The sequence below is a fragment of the Pocillopora verrucosa genome, chromosome 3, assembly GCF_036669915.1.
Source record: "Pocillopora verrucosa isolate sample1 chromosome 3, ASM3666991v2, whole genome shotgun sequence".
Lineage (NCBI taxonomy): Eukaryota > Metazoa > Cnidaria > Anthozoa > Scleractinia > Pocilloporidae > Pocillopora > Pocillopora verrucosa.
In genome coordinates, this window is record NC_089314.1 from 11899541 (window position 1) to 11923422 (window position 23882).

General features: G+C 37.7%; 1 pseudogene; it reads right to left on the reverse strand.

Annotated features, from left to right (window-relative positions):
* On the reverse strand, positions 1 to 18412 carry LOC131790511 (NLR family CARD domain-containing protein 4-like; annotated as a pseudogene).
* Between the last annotated feature and the right edge of the window lie 5470 nt (positions 18413 to 23882).

Sequence of the window (23882 nt, forward strand, 5' to 3'; positions counted from 1 at the left end):
AAGTTCTCATGATTTTACTTGTGAAATGTTCATACTTCGAAATATTTATCATAGCAAATCGACCATGTTTCTTTCCCCATACTTTTCCTTATATGCTCAGGCTCCTCCTCGTCACCTGAGTCGGTAACTGACCCAGGATCCTCCTCGTCACCTGAGTCGGTAACTAACCCAGGATCCTCCTTGTCACTTGAGTCAGTAACTGACCCAGGATCCTCCTCGTCACCTGAGGTGGTAACTGACCCAGGCTCCTCCTCATCACCTGAGTCAGTAACTGACCCAGGATCTGACTCTTCTTCTGATTCCCACCAATAATCACTCCAGTACTCATCTGTTGGCCATTCTTCTTCAGGTTTGACATTCCCTTTGCGATCCTGTGATAAATCACAAACCAACAATCAACATTATCTTTTCAAACAACATACACCTGAACTCCAACTTGTTTACCCTGGTTACTTTTTATATGAAGAGAAATTATACCATGAGTATGTTTGACTGAGTCAATTTTAAAACAACTTTTATATTAAGGAACGTTCCTTGTAAGCAAACATCACAAGGCTCACCAAAATTTAGATATATTCCAATTACATCCATGGTGGGACCCATACTGATTACGTTATTAGAGAAATAAGCTGAAGTGTTCAAAAAATATACATAACATCAAAGTGACCACCTCTCCTGGAGTCTTATGGGTACTTGACCTAACAGGCCCATGCAGAGAATACAACTAAAGGTAACCTTTTAAGGAAAAGGCTCAGTAGTTCATGTGAGAATGAGGAACTGCTGATGTCTCCTCTTTAAAGGTTGTGAATATCTACTTAGTGGCTCATCCACAGCTAATACTCATTTTCAAACTTAGGAAACTGCAAAAGTGGACATAATTTGTGAGCGTTTCAAATGCTGCAATATTTTTGTAGCTCAGCAGCTCATCAGCTTAGCAGTCTGCTTATTAAGTTACTATAAGAAATGTAAAGACATATCACCAGTTGAACAAGTTTGATTCAGACAGATGTAACCTTCGTTACTGTTTTTACACAGGCTGATTAACAAGAAATTCTCTGGATAGAGTAGGACAAAAACATAATTGATCAAAGTAACTGCAAACCATTGACATTAGAGAATCTCTGCCTGCGAATTTGAACCAGTATCTCTCTTACAGTGGTAGCATTCTTTCTCTACTACTTTTCAAGTGGAAGCCCTTGTTCATTTCTTTTCTAATCGACAATGTTCCTGGTAACTTCTGGTTAGGATCAAAGGGAGAAAAGGAAAATCTGTGTAAAAGGAAGTTTAAGGGAAAAAATTCTGCTGTGCCTTTACAGCATTTTTTCAAAACCTAAATGACATAAACCACTGAGTTAATCAATCAAATAAAAATTACAGATGTATGCTAACCTTCCTTCTACAAAACTCCCAAATACTATTCCAGAAGCTCTTTCTAAGGGAATAATCAGGTATTAAAATTTTTTTCTCAGAGCGTCCAGAAACACACCACATTTCCTTTGAAGTTTAGCTTTTCCTCCATCAGAGAGAAGCTTCAGCTTTCAAGTATGACATTGTTTAACAACTCCTAAGAGCTGTAAATAAAACAAAGTGAAAAAACTAAGGTCTCAAATCATTTCTTACAGACAGATGCTCAGCTCATGGTAAGTACAAGCAATTGTTTGCTTTTTTCGGTTCCTGTTTCTCTCACAGAAATCAAGACCACTTTTCGAAGGAAAAAAAAATAGCTACACAACTAAACAAAACTTGAAAACCAGTACTAGCAGATTTCCTAAATTTTAAGACAGGTGTTGAGAGTAACTCCTTGATCTCTTCCAAAGACTGAAATTAACTTTCTGTCATTAATATCTGAAAACAAGCAGCCATCCTCACATTCCCGTGCACAGAGTGGTAACTCGTGGCACTTTGGTTTTATCTTATTTTCTCCTTTTTTTTCTGGTCCTAATTATAAAAGGAATAGATTTATCTAGGTTAATGGGATGAAATTAGGAATGGAGTGTATCCAGTTTCTGTGTTTCCACTGTAAATACTCAAAATAATATTGTCTCAGACCCTCAAAAACAAACTACAGACTACAGACTTAAGACTTCAGCCTTTCTCAAATGTAAACAACCTTACTTAAATTGGTTCTCATTTAACTGAAAAAATGACTTGCTTTCAAGTTTAACAGATTAAATGGTAGCCACGAAGAGTGACTGTATAATGTTCATATGTATGAAAGCCTTTCCAGTAATTCGGAATGTAAAACCTTTTTCTTGAAATCATTAAAATCATCAAAAAGCCACAATATTTGCTTCGCTTTGGATTTCCTCTCTTATTTTGGCATCCTTTCAAAATTTAATGTGTTTTTATTTTTTTTGCGGGCTAACTGTGATTTTAAACGCTGAGAAACTAATGTAAGGTGTTCCAGACTCACGCCAGTTCTTCCAGAAACACAGCAAGAAGTAAATGCGAACAAGCGACAGCGATGTAAACCGCGAAATAAAAATACAACTGCACACCGTAGTATTTACACATGTCGCATGCAAGAATTTAGTGTAATTACAAATTACACGTCTAAAACTAATTCGAACCGACTGGTGGTGACTCTTCATGAGATAAACTTTACTCTTGTACTATAAAAGCAAAGGAAATATCGCACTTGCTCCGCGAAACCAAGGGCATGAAAATTCTTAACACAACACCACAGCAAATTGAACGGAATAGACATGAATAGTGACTACATATGCAAACTAAAATCAAAACTTACGTGGTATTCTGTGTTCAACCAGTTAAGGTTACACTGACGTACAGCTGTAGTCAAATCATTCACTTGTTGCTTTGTCATTTTGACATGAGAAAAGTACAAATCCTGCAGGTGAGGGACACAGGTGAGATGTTGAATGAGAACACTTACTCCTTCACCAAGAGGGTTATGTGACAAGTCCAGAACGAGCAGGCTAGGAGCCTGGTGCAGAGATCTGGCGATAGCTGCGGCAGGTTTGGCTGTTAAATTGATCCGACTAAATTGTAATGCAACAAGTCTGTCAGTGAAGATGATATGAGACACCAGGGTCTCTGTCAACTGAGCATCCATGATTTCAAAGAGATTCCCAGTAATTGTTATGTCTCGCAGAGCAGTGAAAAGCGGTAAGAAATCAGCCAGCATCTTCATCTCTTGCCTTTCTATGTGGACAATATCAATATCCTTCACACAGGAAAGGCTCTGAGGAGTCGGACCAGTGATACTGTCAGTGTTCTTAGTCAAACACGAAGCTGTTTCGTTGTCGTCTTCATTCAACGGATCACCAGCACGCTTCACCTGAATAGAGTTTACTGTTGGCGAAATGAGCTCTCGCAGCATTTCAGTCGGAAAAGTGCCACCTTTGCTATGTTTCCTTATACCATAAACATAAACAATGGTTTTTCTCTCTCTCCTTAAGAAGAACTCTTTCAAAGGACGACGTGGGAACTTCTTCAGCAAATCTGCGGCTTTCTTTTCGCCCGAACAGCTCAAAAAGACAGCATCTGTGTATTCCGCTACAGTGATCAAGTCTCGATAGCTTTTCTCTGAAGGCTCTTCGTCGGAAGGAAAAAAGATAAAGCCGGGTATCACGCCAGATTTCAGTAAATGTTCATTTACAGTAATGTTCAGCTGGTTAGACTCAAGAGACAAAACATCTCCGGTGTAAGAGAGAAACACTGACCAGAGATGTTGCCTCTTCTCAGCCGAACAACAAAAGTAGCTATGCGAGATAAGCTTTAGATAAAGCTCTTGATCCTCAAGCAACATTAGTCCACCCTCCAAAAGCAGCTTAATAAAATCAAATTTTGACAAAGATTCCTTGTTTCCAACAGACCCTACATGACAGAAAACTGAGCATGCGGCTTCTGTTGACAGCTCACAAGCAAATTTCAGAACTTCCTTCATCTCCTTGATCTCTTCAAATGATTCAACTTTGGAAAGGCTAGCCGTAGTTTCTCCTTTAATAGACAACACTTCCTCCTTAATGTGCCAGGCTGCAAGGAACTCCTGTACAGATTTGTGAATGAAATAGGCCCCTTTCTCAGGATTGAGACTCGTAACATTGACAATCTGGAAAAGCCCAACTTCACGTAATTTTTGAAAACTTGTTGAAATATTGTCGGGGAGTTCGTTGCAGCGTACGTAAAGACGGTTTTCCAGAAGTGCTTCAAAGGCAACCTTTCCAAGATTACTCAGGTCTTCTCTGGCTTCTGTGGAGGTCACTTTCTGAAATGGCTTAAGCTGTTGAATTTCACCTTTGTGATCTAGCATGGTTTGAATGAATTGTGTGAATATGTCGGCCCGTGATTTTGGCAGTCCTTCGTGATGTTTCTCTTTCCACAAAATACACAGCATCAGCAGGAGGAGAGGTATTTCTGCCATGCCTAGGAGATCTTTTTCTAGCAGGTACGACATGAACTCGTCACAATCTTGCTCACTTGCCAAAAATTTTCTCGCATAGGTTCTTTTTCGTTCCCAGCCTTTGAAACCTTGAATTTCTAACTGAACGTGGCTGGGGCCTCTTAACTCGTCACATTTAAGTTCCCGCGTGGTGACAATAACGTGACAATAACGTGACAATCTCTTAGTTGCTCACCATTCCAAATTGCAAGGATGGGTGAGTGTTCTTTTGCACAGCTGTACTCATCGTAGCCATCCAAAATAAGAAGCACTTTATCTTGATTATTAATTATGTAATCATAGAGACTATCAACTGAGATCAGACCACCACTGGCCAGCAATTTAGACGCACATAAAACGTCGCGGATGTTTCCCACGTCACACACATCTCTCAACTTAATCAGAAGCAAAATGCAAAAGTTCATTAGGATTTCTCTTAAGGCTTTCGACCAATCATATGCAGCCTTCTTACAAAACGTAGTCTTTCCAATTCCTGGCCGACCATAAACAAGCATTCGTGTATGTTTTCCCTTGAACATGTCGGTATAGTCTTCAAGTTCCTCTTGTGTCATTCCCCTGGGCTTCCTGTGATCTCTCACCCAATTCAAAGGTGTGTAGATCTCATTCATCTCAGTGGAAGAGCTTTCGTCCCATGGAACGATTTTCACCTTACTGAAGGTGTCATAATAAGATTTTAGCTTCTCTTGGCACTTCTCAACATTCAACGGTTCTGAAAAATAGAGAAAAAAAACATGAACTTTTATTGCTGGGATGAGTAAGCATACGAGACCAAGTTTTCAAAACCACAGGAACTCCAGCCTACACAACAGATGCAATTTTTTGGCGCTTTTCAGTCAAATGGAGGAAAGGGTGGGGCGAGTGCAAAGTCCGAGTTGAGTGCGAGGGGAGAAGCTCCAAAACAATATATTATTTTCATTTTATGATCCATCATTAATTTTCGGCTTTGAAGCAGCTGAAGTAAACCAGGACAAGAATAATAAATTGTTATGATAAAAGAATAAAGAAATAACTTTTATCGTCTTTCCATGAGCGTTGGACAAAAAAAATCAAATTCTCCCCAAGAATAGAACCTCCGACCTTTGGATTCCGCGCTCAGACACTCCATTACTATAAGTATAATATGAGTTATTAAAACGTAAGCTTAATATAAAATTTCTTCGCTTGATAATTACAATACCTGCAAGCCTTATACGTTTATTTTCTGAAGGATCATCACTTTTACAACTCTCCTCATCTGTTGAAATGTCTGCATAAGGGAAAGGAAAGTCAAAATGTAATGAGTATTAAAACACACTTTACTAAATTTGTGAAATGGGTAACAAGCAGGAGTCGAAATAAGTGCTGATTGGAGATGAAAATCTCATGTGAGCCTGATCACAGTTTAAAAGAGAGAAGAGAAAATTGATGGACATCAAGAATTGAAATTCATTGGAACGGACAAAAGCTAAGATTTAGATCTCAACAAAGTTTTAAACCGGTCAGTAATGGTGAGGTATTTCGTAGAAAGGTAAACAAAGAAAATTTGGGTTCATCTTACTGCGCACAAGAGTCTGGACACGAAAACAATAATTAGGAGAGCAGGGGGAGGGGGTAGTTGATAAACGTGCTTAATCAGCGATTTGTAATACCTACAATCTAGGACAAAGAAAATAGATTTAAGACTTATTAAATACAATAAAGATGCAGAAGTGAGTAATTTCTTATTAACCCTCTCTAATCTGGAATTTGAGAACGTTATCCATGACTTCAAAATTGGAATTAAAGCTACCAAAGTGAATTTGTTCCTATCTCAGACTTTTTGATAGGTCTTTTTCACAGCAATGCGATTGAAAAACAAAGAATGCGTATGTTTTTCATTTTTCTGATATACATCTATTTCCACTGTTGGTCTTCATGTTCTCATCAGCAGATAACGATATTCTATACCAAAGACAACAAGCGTCTCCTGATGAATTTGTTTCAAGGCCAGTTCGTGCCATTGCATTATGCATCCCTACTGTGCATCATTTTGGACGAAAAATGCACGCCCATCTACGCGAACGAAAGATTTCTTGTTCTTTTTTTTTTCTCCCAGGAAGAAAAATTATGATCGCCACGTAAACGGACTTGGCGACCTACCATTCATATCTCTTGTTTGCAATCGAGCGAGAAGCTTGAAAAAAATATGTTCCATACAATAAGCAACTTAGGGGAAAAACATAGACATTCACTAAAATGAAAACTTGTAAGAGCACTTGTAGCACGTTCACAGTTGTATCGCATTCTTAACAAATGTTAAAAAAAATTGGAACAGATTTTCTCGTTCAATAGATAAGCATATATACATAGCCTTAACGATTTTCCTTTTCCTCTTAAAATTTTTAAGGTTTTCCCATCGTTTAGGGCCATTTCATTACGCATACCTACATGTTACACTGAGATATCGTTTTATACGTGATAAGAAGGCCTGGTTACACAAACCGAATTTTTTTTTTTTTTTGGAGTTTGGTGACCTATCATTTACATGTCTTTTTAAAATTCGAGAAAAATACTTGGAAAAAACTATCCTTTATGTAAAATAAATAGCCAGTGTAGAAAGACAGAGTTGTTAAAAAAGGAAGTTTGCAACGGTATTTCCTGTATCTCTGCATTCTAGTAGGTGAGCTAGTTGCTTTCCAGCAAACTGATATTGACTTAACTATTCATCGAAAAGTTTGTCTCTGATGAAAAAAACTCACCAGTTCGTTTCTTAAATTCAATGGATTCCAAAGCCTAGAAGCTGGAGGAAATAGCGGCAACCCTACGCTTACAGTCGGCAGTTAAGTAGTGCGTGAATTTTACACTACCAGAAAACTACATGAAAATATACAAACGCATCAAATGATCGTCCTTCGCTTTGATTTGGTTACCCACAAATGAAGCAACACTTTCCTGTTGTGAGATACTGTCAACAACGAACACAGAAGATACAGTAGCCAAAAAGCATAGTGTCTGAGAATTTAGGCACTATTCTTGTATGTAATTGTATATTTATTGAATTTCAAGATAAGTGGTATATTACCAGTCATAAGTTGCTCAGCTAAATCTGTGCGTTTAACCAATGGATGACACAGTGCATCATGTAGGATCGTGTATGTTGCAGTTGAGCCATTCCTCTCTTTCCAATGTAGTAACATTCTGTAAATTTTTTCAAACCATCCGCTATTTTCCATATCAAACGCCGTTAATGTTGGTGTGTCAATTTTTAGACGACGCCCGACTACCTTCCAATTTTCGAGTTTCTGCGAAAGCCACTCTAACTCTTCGTCGCTGGGAACTCCTCGCTTAACTAAAAACATAAAGACATCACAGCAAAGCATCAAGATGAGGGGATAGCGAGTAGTAAGTATCGCAGCTAGTCATGCCATTTTGCTGGATCCACGCATTTTTATTTTACAAAGGCAGGGGGAAGGAAGATGGGGTTGGGGGTGGGGGCTAACGGGCATGCTCATCGATGTCCTCATTTTACCTCTTTTCTTTGGAGTTGAGGCGTCACTCGGAAACTACTCTTCATCACGACGTTTCACCTTTGACCGACGCGAATGTTTAGTAACAGATTCACTGTAGCAATGGAGCTATTTCCTTTCCTGATGAAACGTCTCTAAATGAATTTGTTCCGAGACCAATTCGCGCCATTACATTATGCATCCCTACTGTGCATGATGTTACACGAAAATGCACGCCCACAATGATCTTCCTTCGCTTTGGTTTGGTTACCCACAAATGAAGGGACACTTTACCCGTTTCGAGGCACTGTCAACAACGTGCAGAAAAGGTACAGTGGCCAAAAAGCATGGTGTCTGAGAATTTAGGCACTGCAATTGTATGTAGTTGTACTTGTATATAATTGCAAGATTAGTGATATATTACAAGTCATAAGCGGTGCGCAAGTTGGCTATACCAAAAGGATATTAATGCAGGTCGAAATTCCAGTAGGGATGTTGCATAGATGGCCGAAATGAAAGCAAAAGCGAACAGCTTGATAAATGTTCTCTTCCCTACATCAAAGGGAACATTACTCTTTGGGTCTTCCATTAATGTGCACGGAAACTAAACTTCTTCCCAACTCGAATTTGCCCCAACGAAACATAAAGTATTGACCAGGTTCATTCAACAATTTTGAAATATACAACGTTCATCATTTTCTCAACAATTTCCGTTGATAACAGCGCACTCAACGAAGGGATCATGTGCTACAGAGACAACTCATGGCACTTTAACAAACAAGGTTTCGTGTATAAAACAACAAATTTGCTCCAACATAACTTGCAAGTTCATAAGGGTTAGCATCCATTTCTAACAGAAGTTTATTATAGGATTACTCTTACTAGTATTAAGAAATGTGATTCAAATGTTCAGTTAGCAATGATATTTGGTTTTATTAACTGAGTTGATAACGTATATTGGCCTCTGTAGAGAGATTCTGAAGCTGATGTTTCGAGCGTTAGACCTTCGTTGGACCGATTAGGAAATGTGGGTTGGGTGTAGTTTATAAAATGAGGGTTGGGCAGGGGGGGAGGGAAGGGGGGTTAAGGCAGGAGTTTGTAGGTGTATTATTGGGGGGGGGGGGTCGGTGGTCTTCTTCCCAGAGGGAAAATGCTACCAAACATTCAACGGTTCTAAGAAATGTTTAAGAAAAAATCCGGAGTTTACTTTTATTGAAAGAACGAATATGCACACGATGCCAAATTTGTAAAACCACACAAACTCAAGTTCAGTTTCCTTGGCATGAAAGGAGTAAGGTAATTCACCCTTGCCACCGCGCTCTCTCCCTCCCCCCCTGCAAAAAACAAATCCACACTCTGTTCCTTAAGTTTTACCTTTCTCGGTAGCTCTTCTTAAATTTCAGGGAAGATTAAATTTCCAGCATTTATGTCATCATGGATCAATAATGTTGGGAAACGAAGCGGCCAAAGTAACAACAAAAACTTCATGAATTTTAATTTCATAAAATTTTGCGGAGTACTGTTTCTTGAACAAGAATGACAAATTGGCATGAGAAAAGGGAAAGGAAATAAGTTTGACTGTCTTGTCACAAGCGTGAGACAAAGGAACAATTTTGAGTCCTCACCAGGAATAGAACCTAACACCTCCAGATTCCGCGCTCGGACACTCCACCACTTTAAGTATAGTATAAGTTGTTAAAACGAAAGCTTAATATGAAATTTCTTCACTTGACAATTATAATACCTGCAAGCCTTCTACGTTTATTTTCTGAAGGATCATCACTTTTACAACTCTCCTCTCCAGCTGAAATGTCTGCAAAAGGGAAAGGAAAGTCGAACTGTAATGAGCATTAAAACATGCCTTATTAAATTTGTGAAATGGGTAACAAGCAGGAGTCGAAATAAGTGCTGATTGAAGATCAAAATCTCGTCTCTAAAAGAGAGAAGAGAAAATTGATGGACTTCAAGAATTGAAATTCATTAGAACGGAATAAAAGCTAAGATTTAGATCTCAACAAAGTTTTAACCCGCTCAGTAGCAGTTAGGTATTTCGTAGAAAGGTAAACAAAGAAAATTTGGGTTCATCTTACTACGCACAAGAGTTTGGACGCGAAAACAATAATTAGGAGGGCAGGGGGATAAACTCTCTGTAATCTGGAATTTTAGAACCTTATCCATGACTTCAATATTGGAATTAAAGCTACCAAAGTGAATTTGTTCCTACCTCAGACTTTTTGAAAGTTCTTTTTCACAGCAATGCGATTGAAAAACAAAGAATGCGTATGTTTTTCAGTTTTCTGATATATATCTATATATTATATTCTCGCCAGCAGATAATGATATTCTATAACTATTTTCATCGCCACGTAATTGGATTTGGCGACATACCATTTACATCTATAGTTTGCAATCAAGTGAAAAGCACTAAAACACTTTTTTCCACACAATAAGCAACTTGGGTAAGGCCACTCTAAATCTTCGTCACTGGGATGGGGGTTAACGGGCACGCCCATAGATATGTCCTTGTTTTACCTGCCAAACGAGTTTTTCTTTTCTTTGGAGTTAAGGTACTCGGATAACTAAAAATGAATACTTGCAAAGGCACTTGTAGCAAATGGATACTTGTATCACATTCTTAACAAATGTTAAAAAAAAAACTAATTGGGACAGATGTTTTTGGTCAATAGATAAGCTTTGTGCAGCCTTGACGATTTCCCTTTTCCGCTTAAAAGTTTTAAGGTTTTTCCCCTGTTTAGGGCCATTTTGTGCGAGCGCATTACACATCCCTACATGTTATATATACCGTTTTGCACGTGATATGAAGACTCGCATACACAGACTGAATTTTTTTTTTTTGAGTTTAGAGACCTATCATTTTCTTGTCTTTTTAAAATTCGAGCAAAATACTTGGAAAAACTATCCCTTCTGTAAAATAAACAGCCAGTGTAGAAAGACAGAGTCGTTAAAAAAAGAAGTTTACAACGGCATTTTCTGTATCTTTGCATTCTAGTGGGTGTTATGTTGCTTTCCAGCATACTGATATTGACTTAGCTATTCATCGAAACATTTATCTCTGATGAAAAAAAATCACCAGTTCGTTTCTTACGATCAATGGATACCAAAGCCTAAAAAGCAGGAGGAAATACTGGCAACCTTACAGTTATAGCTGGCAGTTAAGTAGTGAGTGAATTTTGCGCTATCAGAAAACTACATGAAAAAACAAAAACGCAACAAATGATCTTCCTTCGCTTTGATTTGGTTACCGACAAATGAAGCGACACTTTTCCAGTTTCGAGGCACTGTCAACAATGTACATAGGAGATACAGTGGCCAAAAAGCATGGTGTCTGAGAATTTAGGCACTATACTTGTATGTAATCGTATTTTCATTGAATTGCAAGATTAGTGATAAATTACCAGAGATAGATGGTGCGCAAGTTGACTATACTCTAAAGGATATTAATGCAGGTCGAAATTCCAGTAGGGATACTGCATAGAAGGCCAAAATGAAAGCAAAAGCAAACAGCGTGATAAATGTTCTCTTCCCTACATCAAAGGGAACATTAATCTTTAGGTCTTCCATTAGTGTGCATGGAGACAAAACTTCTTCCCACCTCTAATTTGCCCCAGTGAACATAAAGTATTGTCCATGTTCATTCAATAATTTTGGAATATATAACGTTCATCATTTTCTAAATAATTTCCCTTGATGACAGCGCACTCCACGACGGGATCATGTGCTACAGAGACAATTCATGAAACTTTAACCAACAAGGTTTCATGTCTAAAACAACAAATTTGCTCCAACATAAATCGCAAGTTCATAAGGGTTAGCATCCATTTCTAACAGGAGTATATCATAGGATTACCCTTACTACTTTTGAGTAATGTGAATCAAATATTCAGTTAGCAATGATAATTTGGTTTCATTAACTGACGTAATAATGCAAATTTGCCACCGTAAAGCTGATGTTTTGAGTGTTAGCCCTTTGTTGGACCGATTAAAGGAATGTGGGTTGTGTGTGGTTTATAAAATGGGGGTTGCGCTGATGAAGGGGGAAGGCAGGAGTTTCTAGGTGTATTATTGGGGGGTTGGTGGTCTTCTTCCCAGAGGGAAAATACTATCAAAAGCTTGAAAACATCCCACCATCAATCTTTGTGGAAAGAAAATAATATTAGAGTTCCTGTATGTTGAATTGACGTCAACGTCATTACCTTAAAGCCAAGTGCAACATACATGAGCAGAGCCTGTGAAATTGCTGATGAACATGTAACATTTCTGATCCAAGAGCTGATCTGATTGGTCAGCGCATGATCATAGGTCATTAATCATGTTTTCAATTCAGTTTTGGTACTCGGTTCCAGCACATTTATAAAACACAAAACTAAACAACATACAAGACTATACTACAGGCCAAAAAAGATAAAAGTTGATCTGTTTACCTTTGTAATGTGGCCAATCTTCAAAAATACTGCATTCCTTTAGAATGCTGACAACAAGAGAAGCTGCTGTTACACTTGCAAACGTTTGCCAGTTTTCTTTTGATTCAGTTTCATCTGCATATCCTGAAATACCCTTGATGACAACCCACTCCATTTTCAGATCATGTGCTGCACTGAAAACACCTGAGACATACAACAACAAGCTATTATGAATAAAATAAAAGGTATTCTCCAACATCTATTAATTTTAACCTTTCCCATTGTTACAATTGTTATCAAAGATTTGTAAAGAACTAGAGATATATTTTGGAAAGTCACCTTACATATACAATTTGCAGAGCTAGTAACTGTAGCACAAGCTTCTTCCAGGTCCCACACAATTCAGCCACTAAGACTGTACTCTTATTCACTCCACATGTATATGAAATACTGGTCAGTTCATCAGTAGCCATCTATACTCCTGGATATAGAGACACACTGTGAGAGTAAAGCCTCCCAGCCAAGACTAGAAGACAATCACTTTAGCCCAGGGCTTGAACCCAGACTTCTTGATCTAAAGTCCAGTATGTTCACACACAAGCCAGTGCATCTCTCAACACTTGCAGAAAAGCTTACTTACAACATACAAGTATCAACTCTTTCTTTCCAGGATACAAATATACCCAAATATCTCTTTGAGCAGATTTTACAGTAACAGTTACTTCAAAGGGAAAAGAGATCTTACCCTCTCCTTCTGTTTCAATTGCAATTGCTTCAGGAAATGACTTCACTAGTCCTTGTCGCCATTCAGCACGCACGACCTCAGTACCACTCAAAACCTCACCACAGAGGACTTCAACTTTCCTCTCTTTAGGATTTTCTAAGGGTGGATTCCAACCATGACCTGCACATTCAATGAGTTCAGCAATGTCTCTGCTTACAGGAGTTGTGAACCCACAAAAATTCTTTCCATCCTTTGTAACCTTCTGGTAGGAATAGGTCGTGAGCTTTTCTGATAGAACCACATCCCCAAGCTTTGTTGATTCCTGATTCATACCACTACAGTGGCCCACAGAAAAGACAGCTTTTGGCCTCAGCTGAGTGACGGCATTTTTTACAACAGTCAAAGCACCACCAGGAACTTTGCAACCCTCTGAGCATTTCATCAAAGCTACTTTCAGTTTAACATCTTGATCTTCACCAAAGCTGCCAAAGTACACACGACCAAGCCCTTTAAAGTAGCTTCTATATGGATCATTAATGTAATAGTAGCAACTTAAGAATTCACAGTCCCTCACTGTTAACAACAGAATGTCAATTGGGAGTTGAACATCCTTCCAGCGTTTAGAATCCTGGGTTAGTTCACTTATCTCTGGAAGACTAATATTGACCTTTGGTGGGTCACCATAAATGTTCTTTGAACTGCTCTCGTCAGCTCTCACAGTTTCTGACATTGCCAATCAGCTCCTGAAAATAAAAGCAATACAGAAACATATAAAAACTAGATTTTAATTCAATTGAATTCACCATATTTAAGCCTGGACGCAATAACTATCCTCCAGTCCTGCCCATTTAATCAATGTTTAATTCATGCAACTGTAGAAGTTAATCTTAATTTATTTTGGAACAGAATTATATTAAAGATAATCTGCTTCACTGCAGAAATCTACTAAGACAATCATTTTAAAATCATTAGTCATAATAACTGAAAAATACCAAATCAATCATAGTGGGTGTCAAAGCCAAAATATAAATAAAGATTTGTGTTTTTTTATGAGCTTGTACCAAATAGATGTAAAATTACAGGCAGAATTATGAATAATCACATCTAGTGGCAAGCATCAAATAAAACTGGACACATCTCCAGTTTGTACAACTAAGCTTATACTGTACTCAGATCAAAACATATGATAAAGAATATCAACCTAAGGTCTTGTCCCAAGCCCAATACATAGAGGTTGCATAAATTAGTTATTTTTCTAGTTTAACATCCTTTTCTTAAAGGCAGCCAGTTATATATTTGACACTGTTTTGAAACAGATTCTTATCAAAGCCCTGGGTGATAATTTTTTGTGTTTGGGTGGTTGATTCAAGTTAAAATGATCAATTTGTTTAGAAAGTGTTACATGACTGTGACAGTCAAGGGTGACAAAGGAAACAGAACAGTTGAAGCAAAATTCCAGCATGTGTGTCGATCACTGTGATGGTCTTAGCTTTAACCAGTGACTGATACTGATTAATTTTTGATGAGTGACAAACGAGACAGGACTGCTAGTGTGCACAGCTGTAACTGTTTCCACAGCCCAAGTATATGATGGTCTTCAATTAGCCACTGATACTAATTTATTTTTGATGGGTGAAAAGTAAACAGTAGAGTGTGTGTAGAACCATCCCCACAGCCTATGCATATGTTAGTCTTTAGTCAGCTGGTCATTACACCTGCTCCAATCAGCCTGAAAGGTAATCTGGTGGGGGATTGGACATTTTTGAAAGAGAGAGCCTGAAAACAGGCTTTAACAAATAATCCTCAGAACAGTGTTGTGGGAAAGGAAACCAGCTGCCAAAAAGCTAAAAATTTACCAGTTGGGGATCGCATAGAACCCAACATTTTCCATCGTTGAGCACTGCTAATTTAACAGTGTCAACCATGAAGATGGGAAAATTGACACCAAACACACGCCACAAAAATTGCCATCTACTGGTTGCTTAATGTGTATTAAAAAATGAACTGATCTTCTGCAAATTGGTAACAGGAATAAAGAGTTGTGAAGTCAGGAAGTGAATCAAAGCATTAACACTTGATGAGGCAATTGATATCATCAGTGCTGGAAAAATATACACCATTGAGCTGAAGAACATAGAGTTAAGGAGCTGTAGAAGCACCCTTAAGTATGGTCATGAATCAAAAAAAGAAATCTGACACCACACAAAAGGTACTAATGCTGAGACTATGAATAGAAATAGAATAGAAATCCCACAAAACAATGCACATCAATTTCCTGCCTCTGGAAAAAATGTAACAAGTGTTACAAAAAAAATCATTTGTTACAATCTGCACAGCCTTTGTTATATAGCAATGGAGGAGATAAGATAACAAGGGAAAGTTTTAACTAGGAGCTGTGTCAAAGAAATCTGCCAAGACTTTCAATCAAGTTGAAGAATCAGAAGATGAACTACTGTTTTGATTCTGTGAATTGTCTGTAATGTACCTTTAACCTTTATTCCTGACTGACTATGTCATGCTAATACTTGTTTACATATAAAATAGAATGATGTTATCATACAGAATTTTGAGAATGTTAACCATGATACTGGTGTAAAACGTATCCCTACACATGTACATGTACTGTGTAATGGAGCTCAAATCAAGTAGTTGTCAGTGGTTATCAGTTGATATACTCTGTTGCACACTAGAAGCTCTAATGCCAGCTGAAGGTCTCTCTATTATCATTGTTATTATCATAATTATTATCTTCATTTTTATCTCTATTTTTCTATACATAAATTTATATCTACATCAATTATACACACAAGATGAATACTCACTTTTTAAGTTGCTTCTCCTGTGAGATGGTAGCAGTAGTTGAATTAAACTCTCAGGTACTTGCTGTTGCTGGATTGAATCAATAATACCATACACCAGATAAACCACTGACCCTGCAGTGTGGCCAATTGTGTTCACACAAATCTTCTGGGTAGTGATTAATCTGGTGGTCAGCAAAAAATTCAACCAGCAGTTGGAAAAATAACTGTTCTTGGAGAAAATCACTGAAAGTCGTGGCTGTTCAGTCAGTCAAGTATCAGAACACCTGCAGCTGTTGGAATGGATCCGAACATAACCCCAATTTAGAATATTCTGGAACTCAGCTGCATGCAAGAAAATAAAACACATATTAATGGATTAATTATTATTATTTATACAATAAACTGAATTATACACACATTTTGATGGTTCTTACATCAAAATGTGGTAAGCACATCTGTGGCACATTAGACAGCACCTCATATACCACTTTTTTGTTATTTGCACATTTTGATGTGAACTATGAACTATTACTAAACAGACACACAACGACACAAAATCTATTAATCAGAATAAGAAGAATAAGCATGTATTCATGTATTCATTTATAACTGAATATGCATACTTCTCTAAACAATTACAAGTAAGTTGTTCAGACATTAAGTTTTAAAATAATGTAAAATTTGTTTTTTGCTCCTGAACACCTGGATGTGTAATTAAAACAGGATTTCATCTTTGAGTCAAATGTCAAAATCAAGAAATGTTAAGAGGAACAGAAGCCCTATAGCATCAATGAAAAAATGTTTCAGCTGAACATGATAAGAATGGTGAAGTAGATGATTTGCATCAGCTGTTTATAAAGTTCATAATTTATTTATCTCATAAATATCTCCCAAGATCTGATAGTTAATTCTCTTCTCTTGCTTCTACACATTTCCTTGTAAATTGGTTATGAGAATTTGGTGTGCAATCAAGATAATATCTTGTGCCTGATAAATTTGAGTAATCTCTCTACCTGTTTGCTGGATAATGTATCCACACTATAGGGAGAAGTTACATGTTAATCACTTTTGGGAGTGAAAGGGATATTAATGTTTAATTGTATTGCAATTGAAGAGAACATTTTTTTTGGAATCATTGAGACTTAGCAACCAAGTCATTGCTTCAAATAGTGACTGAACACTTGGCACCCAAGTAAAGAAGTCACCCTGAGTAATAGCAATGAAATAAAAACAGAAGAAAGAGAGCATTTCAAAGTAGCTCAGATTAGAAACAAGAAGCTTGTAGGCACTGGAAACAATTTACTGTTCATTACTAAACTCTGACAAACTATCAAGTCCACATTAAAGCGGTAAATTAAAATGAAATAAACACCATACAGAGGAAAGAGACTGATAGAAGTGATTAAGTCACAAATTATGCTCCCATGCATTTGATGCATAATGAAAAAGAAATTTTAACAAAAAATTGGGCAAAGCAAAGCTGTTTGAAGTGAAGCCATTGAGAGTAAATTACTGAACTACAGGTAGAATTATCTCGCCATTCTAGGATTCAAACTTAGTATATACTCTACAGTGTCATAGCAGTGATATTTGAAAAGTTATTACGGCAGCAAAAAGTAACAATTAAGATGTAGAACTATTGTCAAAATGGCAAATTTAATACACCAAAATTAACCCTTAAGATAGAGATAATTCAATTTAAGTCAATACTTAAGTGAGTCACAGTTAAGAATTCATAAAACGTTGGAAAAGGAAGCTGGGCAAAGTCATGATCATAAATACCTGTCGTATTAAAACAGCTCTTAAGGACATCGTATCAGCAAATGATATTCCAGAATTATGATTTACAGTGTGCAACGTTTCAATCAGGTTTAAGTAAAATTTCATATCGGGTGTCTTAGCCTTAAAATTTCGGTTAACTTACATAACGACTATTTCTCCTGGCCGAGATGCTTTTAAATGCGGTAAATTTAGCTTTAATTTGCAAACTGGTGTCGATTAAACGATATCCGTTACGTTTAAATTAAGGTACTCTATACAAGCATCGATTTTAAAAGATTTTAATTGAAATAAAACAAACGAACAACCAAACAACAGAGAGATACTGGAAAAACAAAGAATTTATACGTACAGCTTCCTATAAATAAACATGGACATGATGACATAGACAACTTTCACTTTCATGACGAAGCATTAAAGGCTGCTGATCTTATATTTACGTAAACAACTTTTTCAAATACCAATCTACAAAAATCATTTATACAGCTCTAAACTGTGCAACATGACTTTTTCTCAAGCGAACACGAGTAAGAAATCTTGGACATCTCGTAAAAACCATCTAAAAAATGCATTCTCGCTTAAGTTGGCAGACCACAACCTTACCTCCATCTTTAATCGACGATTGCACATGCTCGTGTTTAACGAAACTGAGTTACAACTGTTTACAACTTCAACTTCAACTTGGCTGGGTGAAATTTACATAACGAACTGTTTTAAAAGTTCAGAGCCGGGCTGAAAGGAGGAAACACAAGGATTCTTTCGATAAAATGTTAACTTCACTACATCGGTCAGTTGATTTCTCGAGGGAACTCTGCACTCCACTGCCACTCAAGCTTGCTAGTCACGTGATAAGCCACAAGCCGGAAGTGCTTGATGTTTCAAAAATATGTTTCATTGTTATTGATCGCTCCTTGTAGTGGAAATAGTTTGGCTCAACATATGATATATGACCCTTACGCCACAAAAAGAAAGAGAAATGTTCAGTGAAATACTGGAGTAAAACCATTCCGTGACTCCTTGAGGACATGTTGAATGTTGCGTGACAAGTAATTGTGCCAAGTCACGGAATTGAATTCTCAACTTCACTGACATTTTATGAGCACACAAGGTTGAAAACGAGTGCAATTCTGTGAAATTATTTCCGTTTTGGTATTCACCAAGATCTGCCCATTGTACCAGATATGAGGTTCACCTCTGCAAACCGTTGCAGTATCTCAAATCAGTTAGTCTACAAAACATGCATAAACGACTAGACTATTCTACCTCATAATAAGAGGACGAAAGTTATTCGAGCAACACGAGTATAATTATAGACCGAATTGGACGTCACGAAGTCTCATTGCCAATTAAATTCAATCATAAAAATGACCATTTCCAAACAAAATCACACAAATGTCTTCCAAAATATTGTCATAGTTAATGAGGAAAAATTCTCTATTTTGAAGAAAGCCCTAATTTAGGGGTCTGTACACTGTTTTTATGGTGATTGAAACCAAGGTTGTGACTGGTTGATTTCAATTACAACTTTTGAATGTGATTAGCTTATTGAACTTTCCGATAACAACTTGGCAAGTAAATTAGTGGAAAACACGAGTTTTTTTTATACCAATCACAATCGAGGAAATTGTGATTTTTTTGTGACTACAGTGGATAAAAAAGAGTAACGCTAGGCATTCATGAGGGAAAGCAAAGCTTTACAAGAACAGTTCCTGGCATTCTAAGGACGCAACGAAGAAATCATGAAAATGGTTCAAAATCTTTCTGACCGAGCCGTTCAGCAACAGAAAGAAAGAGAGGCTTTTCGTCAACAGATGAAGAATCAAGCTAATCAAGACAAGGAAGATTTAAGAAAAGCGTTGAATGAAAAACACGACGAAGAAATGAAGGCTCTACGGGATGAATTAAACGCAAAGTCAAATGAGATGGCTGTACAAGTTCCACGGGATGAGGTGAGGAGTGGTGAAACGACTGAATTGATTTATAAAAGAACCAGCGGCAAAGAAGCATAGCAAAGACTCGAAAGAGACAACAAGAAATAGAAAAACCCATACTTTTGGAAGAAAGCTCTTAAAGGTGTAGGGAAGATTGTCCCTGTCCCTTGGTAAAGTTGTTTTTGCTTCCGTACCGATTGTAGCACCGATTGTTTCAAAAAACGGCATTTCTTGTGATCAATCAAAATGAAGAAATGTTTGTTGCAATTTGGAATAAATGTGCATTCATAATTTAATTCAAAGACTGCAAATTGCACTTGTCTTACTGACCCGTGCAATTTTGTTGATCGTTGAAAAATTTACTCGTGCTTATTTCTACAAATAGCACTCGAAATCATGTGATTGCCTGTACAAATAATTGCAAACTTTATTTTGTTTTCTGGACATAAGCGCGTCATGGAACGCAGCAACTGGAGAATATATTAAACCGGAGGACAGCATACGTCACTGTATGTGATGGAGGAAGCGCTGAAGAAACTTAAGACTGTGAAAAGTATGCTTACTGTCCATGTCTTCATGGACCTTAGTTTTTACATAAGAAGTTTTACTTTTTATGAATGTCTAAGCTCCTACTGGGCGCAATGGGAACTGCACACATGTAATCATGAAATAGATAAGAGGAGCGTCATGTCTACCCCACTTGCCTGCATCTAACTAGGGAAGGAGAGGGTGGGGAGACTGATTTTCTTTTCTGTTCACTAACCTGTCTTTGCACGCCTTAAAAATTGGTTAAGAGGGGGGCGGGGGGGGGGGGGTTGGGGGAGAAGGTTGTTGCTCTTTTTTACTCTATCGTTGATAAACATTCACACCCATCGAATGTCGTCCGTGGATATAAAATTCTCCATACACACACACACACAAGGTAGACATTCGGAAGAATGCGCAATTGCCAAATAATGAAAAACAAAAAAGATTATTATAGGATAACAATCGGCAGAGTGATATGACAAATTGTAAGAGTGCAGTCCGAGAAAACAATGATATAATCAATATTTCTGCCGCTGTAACAAAGAGTTTTGCAATGTTTTCAGTTTGAAGCAGATAATATTTCAGGGAAACGTTTGATTAATTCTTTTGTCATTTCAGTCCAACGTTTCAAAATCAGTTGCCTTACCCTTGTTAGGAAATACTCCTTAATGTTTCTGCAGTCGGTTGGAATGGACTGAGTAACATCCCTGAGAAGCCAGATGAAGAATGGAAAAGTCTTGTCTTCGCTCACACTGCCGTCGTTGGAGCGAAGTCTTCGTCGTTGGGAAAACTTCATAATAAAACTACGAAATGTTAAAAAAATGTTTTCGTTTCATCTATCCCGTACGATAGCTTTTCTATCTCTTCTTTGTTCAGCTTGGTACTCTTTTTGGGCACAAACTCTTGCTTCCTAAAGAAGATAGACGAGAATTTGTTTTAACGAGGAATTTTTCCAGTGTAAGGTCGACGATCACTCTCTGTTCGAGTAATAAGCCCTACTCCTCCATCAACGAACAACAACAACAGAACAAACAATCGACACAGAGCACAATTAACTTGTATTTTTCGTAAAAAAAAGTTGTGGTTATTCATCGTGGTGAATAACAATAAAAGCTAAGTTTTTTCGTTTGTCTCACGATGTAGTCACGTGTGATGTAGATCGCGACGTTTCGACTGGATACTGCTAGTCTTCTTCAGGCGATAAGGTCGACTGGTCATGCGTTATCTTATAAAGCATAATGCTCTGCTGTGATTAGTTGCTTTTTCAACAGCTCTGATTGGTGCATTTCGATCCTTACTGTCCACTCAGTGATTTGTTCCCGTGGCGGTCCGCTGTCGCACGGCTCTCCTGTTGTTGTGTTTTTTGATCTTGGGCATCCACGCTTCTGGAATTTCTATTCCACTATTTCTGTTGATGTTGTCAAGGTGAAGTCTTATATGTCGCCCCATGTAAGGTAATCCGGATTCCGGAATCCAGGAAATTTTTGCTTGTGGAATCCGGAATACTGGGCTCTGGAATCCAGAATCCAGCTTTTGGAATCCAGGATCCCGCTAAAAAGGGGAATTCAGAATCCACTTGCTGAAAATCCATTTCAAATCGTATTAACGGCTTTCACCCGCATCCATGCAATCACTGTACAGTGCAGTTCACTCACGTGGCCAATCGGTGCTTAAATTTATAAAGTGTTTATATCACTGAAGCGTTCAAATCCCACAGGATTTGCTTGGAACATGAATATAGCCGCTAATTGATTGTTTTGGAACACCTCTAAATAATGATAAGGCTACTATGACGTCCTGTGAATATTAACTTACTGGTTGTCATAACAACAGTTGGAAGGTGATTTTGTAAAAGATACGCTTTAGTTTTCCCATAAATCTAGGAATTTGTAAATTTCTGTGAAAATAATCTGACTATTGATAACTTGGATGCTTTGCTTTTGCCTGCTTTCCCCGCCGGTTTTTTAAGCAAATGGGCGCACGGCAAGCTTTGGCACCGGAAACTGCGCTACTTTTATCTGGTATCCAGGGTCGAGGTATCGACCTCAATACTTAATACTTAATACTCTTTTTATTTTCGACTCTTTCGAACTTTCTAGCACTTCTGATTCGCGATTGACCAAAATCAAAAATAAATATCCATTTTCCTTAAATCATAATAAGAGCATCAAAAAGTAATATTCTCCTGCAGATGGCCGTGGAAGCATAGTTGTAATTAGAAGCCAGACGAAAGCCAGGAACTGTCAAAACTGCACCAGTCACTCAGAGCACGTGGAGGGACACAAGCCGCAGTATAACAAAAAATTTGCCGTGTCTTTTTCAATTGATATATCATTTGTTTATTCGATTTGCTCTTTCCCTAAATCTCGATACTTCAATCATAATCTATGGGGAAGCACAAGAAAAAGCAAAAGGCGGAGAGGGAAAGGTAAGTGTAACATTGTAATGATTCAATTGATTCTTTGTTCCATTTTGAACTAACTTAACCTCCAGCGAAACTTACCAAAAATTACTGAAAATGCATATTCAGGAGCCCAAGAAACCGAAGAAAGAAAGACTAAAAAGAAAAATACACGAGTTCAAGACCATCGAGGTTTGAGGTTTTTTGTGTTTTATGAAACACTTTTGAATTTTTTTTCGGGGTTGCAACGAGCAAACAGGAACGACAGGGGTTTTAATGACGAACTATGGTCAATAATAACTGTTTCAATGTAGTAGAATTCGGAAGTTTAAAAGAAGTTGGAAGACTCAAAAAAACGCTTGCTAAACTTGAGAATACTCGGCCAATTGTTTGCATCTCATGGAACAACAATGTTTTATGCCTCGTTAAATGATGAAACGCAAGAAACGCACTGCATGACTCGCTTGTTAGCAGTGATTTAGGCCTTTCGTCGTTTTGAGATCAGTTACGCTAGAGGTTTGAATAAACTCTGCTCGTTAAATAATTTATCATGCTACCTAGCACTGGTCATGGAAATCGCTTATTTTTGCGCGAAATTCCGCTCGAATTGTGATTCACACTTAGCCCTTTAATTTCCAAATCTGATTATTAATTCTCCCCTCTAGCTGCTACACAATTCCTCGTAAATTAGCTACGAAACTTTGGTGTAATATCAAGATGACAACTTCAACCTGATAATTTTGAATATTCCCATGAACCCTTTGCTGAAAAACATATAGATATTATAGGGAGAAGTTACATGTCAGTCTTTTCTGGGAGTTTATTGGTTAAACCATCATTGTTTATGAGAGACTTATTTTATTGCGCTAACTTGCATGTGCTTAGCCATGGCTAACCGCCAGACTTTAGGTTTAAGCATTGAGGCTCGGTGATCACCCGGCCCAATAAGGTGTGATAATTTTGTAACTCACAAGTACAATAAAACTGTCAGTTTTGGAACTGAAAAATGGACTGGCCCAGGCGCTAGGACTCGCGCCACCATTCTTAAAATTGGGCTTTTTATCGAAAATAATTAATTTTTTTTTTCTTGCAGGCCTTTTCGTGAACGGTATGAACCTTCGACATCTCCACCAAGGTGGCGATTAAGGTCTCGCAACGAACGTACACCGAGGTAAGTTAACTGTTATATTTTAACGAACCGAAAAAAGTTTTTTGAAAACTCAATTAACAACAGGTGATGTAGCCTTAACACTATCACTTTCTTTGTTTTTGCAGCCTCCTCGAAAAATCAGAGCGATCGCCCTCTCGAAGGCGACGATCAAGATCACCAAAAACAACGACGACGACCAGGTAGATTAATTCGAATTAATTGCTATAAGCGGAACACTATTAAAATGCCATAATATAAAA